This window comes from Lissotriton helveticus, chromosome 11 (assembly GCF_964261635.1).
Source record: "Lissotriton helveticus chromosome 11, aLisHel1.1, whole genome shotgun sequence".
Classification (NCBI taxonomy): domain Eukaryota; kingdom Metazoa; phylum Chordata; class Amphibia; order Caudata; family Salamandridae; genus Lissotriton; species Lissotriton helveticus.
In genome coordinates this window covers 363,436,187-363,442,186 of record NC_136072.1, presented here as the reverse complement: position 1 = coordinate 363,442,186, position 6,000 = coordinate 363,436,187, and positions in this window count along the sequence as shown.

Here is a 6,000-nt window from a genome sequence, read left to right as displayed (position 1 = left end):
ATATAACTTTATTACCGAGGAGCTGGTGCGGTTTTGTTTCTATGGTTTTATTGCAATCAACAGTGAAAAAGCACCATGCACAAAAATGTAACTATAAGAAAGCAATACACTTTTGTTCAATTGTGTAAACGTTCAAGCAGATTGATCCTATGTGTCAGAAGTTATTAAGGGGGCGTGTGGCAACGCTAGTTTGGGTCTAGGGAGCACGGTCCAGCTGGTCAGTCCTTGAACCAAGTATTGTCTATTCTCCCCAGAACCTCAGTGCAGATAACTTCTAAATGGCGCACAAAGATATTGTAGAGACAGTGTAATGACTTTAGAAAACACTTAATATGTAATTCATCGTTGAAGGGTCGCTAGCACAGTGAAGTATTTTTTCTTAGCCCTACAGGAGGTTGCATCTCCACTTCAATTGTAGGACATCTTTTCTCTCTTAAAAGGGGACAGCTTTGTGCATTAACAGTCAGAATGCAGCGCTTCGCGCATTAATGGTTTCCTTGATGAATGACTTCAAAGATTACAATGTTTGGGCAGTCAATTGGGTATTCCAGCATTGCTTTGATACGAAGTTAATGCATTTGTTTGTGTTGTGAGTATAATGTTTTTCCTTTGTTAAAGTCTTTAAGATGGGTTTGTTTATGCACACTTTTGATGGTGACTCTCGTTCTTGGGTTGTTGCGCCCTAGGTTATTTTTATGCAATGTCAGCAACAGAAAATCAGCTTTTTTTAAAAAAACATTCTATTTTAGTAAACCATCATGTCCTTAAGGGTAAACATTAACCTACAGAAGCTCAGTCACATTACGTTGATCAGTGTTTCGCTGCATAACTGAAAAGGGGTTCATTGTAGCAGAAATCACAGTAAGAAGTGAACATAATTGTGTCTCTTGACGTTTTGACTTGTTGTGGATTTCTGGAATTTTCAGGAGATCTAAGAGAAATGGTGAGGACAAGGAGCAATTATGCCAGTAATGCAGGCACAGGAATCTCATATTTGGCAATCATTGACCTGTGTGTTCTGCACCTTCAGCGTTGTTACTATTGTCTTGTCCAATCTCCTTTCCTTTAGTCACACATTGAAATCTAAAAGCTTTGGACTCTTATCTTTCTTACCATGTCTAATATGGATTCTCTGTTGGATCTGAATGTACATATTTACAAGCTCCTGAGCTGAGATCACTCCATTTACTTCCTCTCAGCTTGAGTTATTCTCATTGCTGATCATAGCGTATCTTTCATTTTCTGGATAGGCTAGTAGTGCGATTTCCATTATTTTTTTTTAACTGATTTTATAGGATAGGGTCGGTGTGATATTAAAGATGGGTTGTACAAGAAAATGAAATAGATTAGTGTGTCAGTGTACAATAAAAGTGTGAGGGAAGCAATTCAAATATTTATGTTGATGTTTATTTAATGTGCCTCAATGCTTCCTCATGCCAGTTTAGAATGGTTTCCCAAGTTGGAATGGATTGAAAAGACTATATGTGCATATTGCTATAGTATATACAAATGTGCAGAGTGTCGTATGGCATTTACTACTATTCAGAGGGTGGGAAAGGGCTATGACTCTTAAGAGCCGAAGCCTCTTGCTGAACTCAGAATCTCTGGAGTCCACTCACGCCGCAGGTTCTTCCAGATAATAATGACGCTTTCAGGCAACAGGGGCGTTAATGGTGAGAGAGAAGCATCAGGGCGATTAATGGTGAGAGAGAAGTAGCAGGGCGATAAATGGTGAGAGAGAAGCAGCAAGGCCATTAGTGGTGGTGAGAGAGAGGCATCAGGGCAGTTATGGGGAGCGAGAAGCAGGCAGGGCGTGACTAGTGAGTGGGGAAGGTGTTAAAAGTAGGAGGGAGACGGGAGAGTTAATGGTAGAAGGAAGACAGGACGTCAGCGGAGAGAGAAGGCGACGGGGGCGCTGTAAGAGGGAGACGGGCATTAATAGAGAAAGGAAGACTGGGACGTCAGGCAGGCCCCTGCTACGCTTCATGGAGTGCGGGGCTTCCTGCCCAAGGCCACTGAATATATTTGGAGACATGGGAGACTCGGGGGCTCCTCATCGCGTTCGGGGAGGGGAGTGGGCACCGTTTTTATCACGCCTCTCTCTGAGGAGCATTCGTGGTGAGATGGAGACATGGGCCTTAACGGAGAGGGCAGTGGTTTTAGTGATGAGATGGATAGAGTGGTCCATGGAAAGGAGACCTTGTGTCAATGGCAAAGGGAGACGGGCATCAGTTATGGTTATAGGGAGAGCATGCGTTCATTATGCTTTAGGGGGAAAAAGGCAGAGGTAACCCTGAAAGTAAGAAGGGGTGACATGGAGGGCTTGGCTTCACAAAGAGTTGAGGAAGGCAGCCAGTAGAGCAATAGGAAGGAAAATCGAGACCTCGCCATAATAAAACCTAAATAAATGTACGAAGAGGAAAACGAGAAAAGAAAAAGGAGCTGGGCTTTTTGGGGTGTGTGGAGAAAAGGGACAGGGCAATGTGGGAGAACGCAGACGAAGCAGTCAGCCATGTTTGTCTTATATAACATGTCCTATACACTGTTTTACACACCTATGATTGCTAGTCTCTGTGTAATGTGTGCGTTATGTACAGTGCTGTTATGTACAGTGGTGTTCATTCGACTTCCTATGTTGCTGGAGTGCATTTGGTTTTTTTTGCAACTGATTCTATGACTTTTAGGGGTGTATCCTCGAAAGTCTCCTGTTAATGTGGCTGACCTGCTTGCTGAAGTGCACTTTATACTTGCTTTTGAGTGACACCAAGTATTGCTGTTTTAATTTGATTCCGTTTGCTGACTTGTGATGCACGGCTTGATGGGTGCATGCGTTTGTTTCCCTGTGACTAGGTTGTTCTGATATAATTTTCTTATTTGCAATAGTTTTCAGTACACAGTTTGCTCAATCAGTTATGATTTTGTGTGACTACCTCGATTCCTGGAGTGCCTCTGGCTTCGTTCTGTTTCTTTACTTTTTGTGACTGTTGGTCCTGCGGGGAAACATTTGCAATTTATGTTGTCTTGTTTACTGGGAGCATTGCTTTTATTTTCCTTTAGTGTAATAGGCTGGCTGGTGAAGTGCACTTCCCATAGTGTGCAGTCACTTCAATTTGCCTTTAGGTGACTACCTGGCTTGATGGTGGTTTTCTATTTGATTTCATGTAACTCCTTGTCTTGATGAGTGCATTGGTTTTAGTTTGTTTGAGGTAACTGCTTCACATGCTGGTTTCATCACACAGCTGGCACCCACCCTGAGAAAGCCAGAGCTGCCCTGTAAGTGGTATCAACACCAGTACGCTTAGGTTCCTTACAGCTCCTTCACTTGAAGTGGGTTACCACCTACCCGTTACTTTTTGTATCCTGCTCGTACCAAGTCAGATCCGGACCCAGACCAGTCCCCACAGTTGCTCCGGATTAAGGGACATTGTCATGTCATCTCAGGCGCGATGTAAAGATTACCAGTGAGCTGAGGACTCTTTTGGCTCATGAACCAACTAGCTGGAGACCCTTGTGGTTGTTTAAAGATTTAAGATCAGCCTGTAACTCAGTCTTGAGCTGGGTGGGTGACCTCGATTACAAAGTGGCTGTGCCAGATGTCCCATTATGACCCCTTTTGACTGTCTCCCCTTCAGACGCAGAGGGCGTAAAACTGGGGGGTGCTCAACCCTGCCAAAAAACTGAGGGGTGACCCTAAGAGCACAACTGCCATCCAATCAGGGGTGGGATGCTTTGGTGTGCTGGTCTGGTTTTCTGGGTGCATTGGCTCAAGTTTTTCCCATGTAATTGATTGGGTGTCTTGGTAAGGTGCTTTTATGTGAATGTCTGACTTATGACTGCGCATTCATTTCAGTGTGCACTTGCTTCAGTTTACTTTTTGAGTCACTGTCTAGTTTGCTGGACGTATTGCTTTCATTTTTCTTTCATTAAACTGTTTGACTTGCTTGGTGCTTTTATGTTGGTGCCTGCATGCTGAAGTGTACTCTTCTTCAGTTTAAATGTATGTGACTGGCCTGTTGACTAGCACCCTGCTTTCAAAGTGAAGGTTCACAGGTTCACACTTGCTTTAGTTTACTTTTGTATGGTTGACTGCATGCACTGTTTTGCTGGATGCATTGCTTTAAGTTACTACTTGATGCATTGCTTTCAGTTTGCTTTCAAGTAATTGCCTCTCATTTTCCTAATGCTTTGTGAAGGCTGTTTCCCAACTGCTGTGCAACGTCTTCTACTCTTAGAGCTGAGATTTTCATGAAAGTCTTCTAGTCTGAATTCAGCACCTGAGCGTAATAGGACGGAATGTATGAAGCTCTGTGGTTATACTGAATAAGCAGCTACCTATGTTATGCCATCTACTAATGTAATAACTGCACTTTCACAATTGCTTTATTAACATTCCTGCTTTCTCAAATTTGCTTGAAAATGCACGATTTTTCTTCTTTTTTTTCAAAATTTTCTTGGGGGGGGTAATCCCCACAAACCCCCCTTTTGGGGTTCGGGCTCGCTCGCTGCGCTCGCTCGCTACGGTGCAGTATGCAAATCACTTTGAGCCCCACCACTTTCAAATGTCACCCACCGCCCCTGAGTTTGGTACAAACGAAATGCAATGACACCCTACCTCATAGCTATGTATGAGGCCAGTTTGGACGGGGGAAACTTCCGCGAGACCAAGGAAAGGCAACAATAGTGGCCATCCACAAACCCGGCAAGCCCGCTCGGGAGTATGCCTCCTAAAGGCCCATATCTCGGATTAATGCTGAGGCCAAGATATTGGCCAAGACCCTGGCCAATAGACTTACGCCGCACCAAACTACATTAATATACCCAGATCAATCAGGGTTCAAGCCAGGGAGGAATACGGCCCTAAATTTGAGATGCATCCATAACGCACTGGGACGTAAGCACACCATATAAGAGGAAGCCATCATATTGTCCCTGGACGCATGAATGGCTTTTGATACGGTCGAATGGCCCTTTCTTTTTACCGTCCTCACAAAGTTGGGGTTCGGACCAAAATTCTGTTCCTGGGTTAGGCTGTTATATTCCAATCCCCTGACCCATGCAGTAGCTAATTGGCATATATCCAAAGAGTTCCAAATGCACCGAGGCACGAGACAGGGCTGCCCATTGTCACTGCTTCTCTTCGCCCTTATACTAGAGCCTCTGGTGGCCTGGGTGCGACAAGACCCTGTCACTTTCGGGCTCCGCTGGACTGAGGGATGCTAAAATCGCATATCCCTATATGTAGACTATGTTCTCCTCTATATGGCCTCTCCCAAACGTTCCCTATCTTGCATATTAGACATATGTAGCTCATATGGAAGATACTCAGGGTACACAATCAATTGGACTAAATCAGTGATGTATGTCTTGAAAGGGCCTCCACCAGCACTGCCGGCTCGGCTGTGACATAACAGTTGTTGAGGATAATTTAAAATATTTGTGAATCCATATCACCCATGACCCAGAGGTCTTTATGACTATGAATCTCCAAGCCCCCCCTGAAACAGCTGCAAAGAGACTCTAAATACTGGCAATCGTTGCCACTAACGCTCCTGGGGAAAGCTGCCCTCTTTAAAATTATGGTGCGCCCGAGGTTCCTCTACACCCTCCTTCAAAATACGCCTTTCTTGGTCCCCCAGTCCTATTTCCGAGTCATAGAGGCATACGTCACCAAACTCCTCTGGAATAATAAACCAGCTCGTATAGCTATGATGAAATTGTTCCGAACCTGGTACGATGGCGGCATCGCACTCCCGCGTATATAAACGTACTACTGGGCGTCCCAATTGATTCTGATTAATCATTGGCTACATGTCCCCCATACGGACCCGGCCTACAGGCTTGATAGATTGGAGTTGGGAAAGGAGGGTCTATATTGAGCACTCTATAACAAGATCCAGTCCCTTATAGGCCCAACAAACCACACACTCCAGGTATGGAACTTAGTACGCAGAAAGTTAGGGTGGCACAATAAGATCACACAAGCAACGCCCCTCTGTGTCT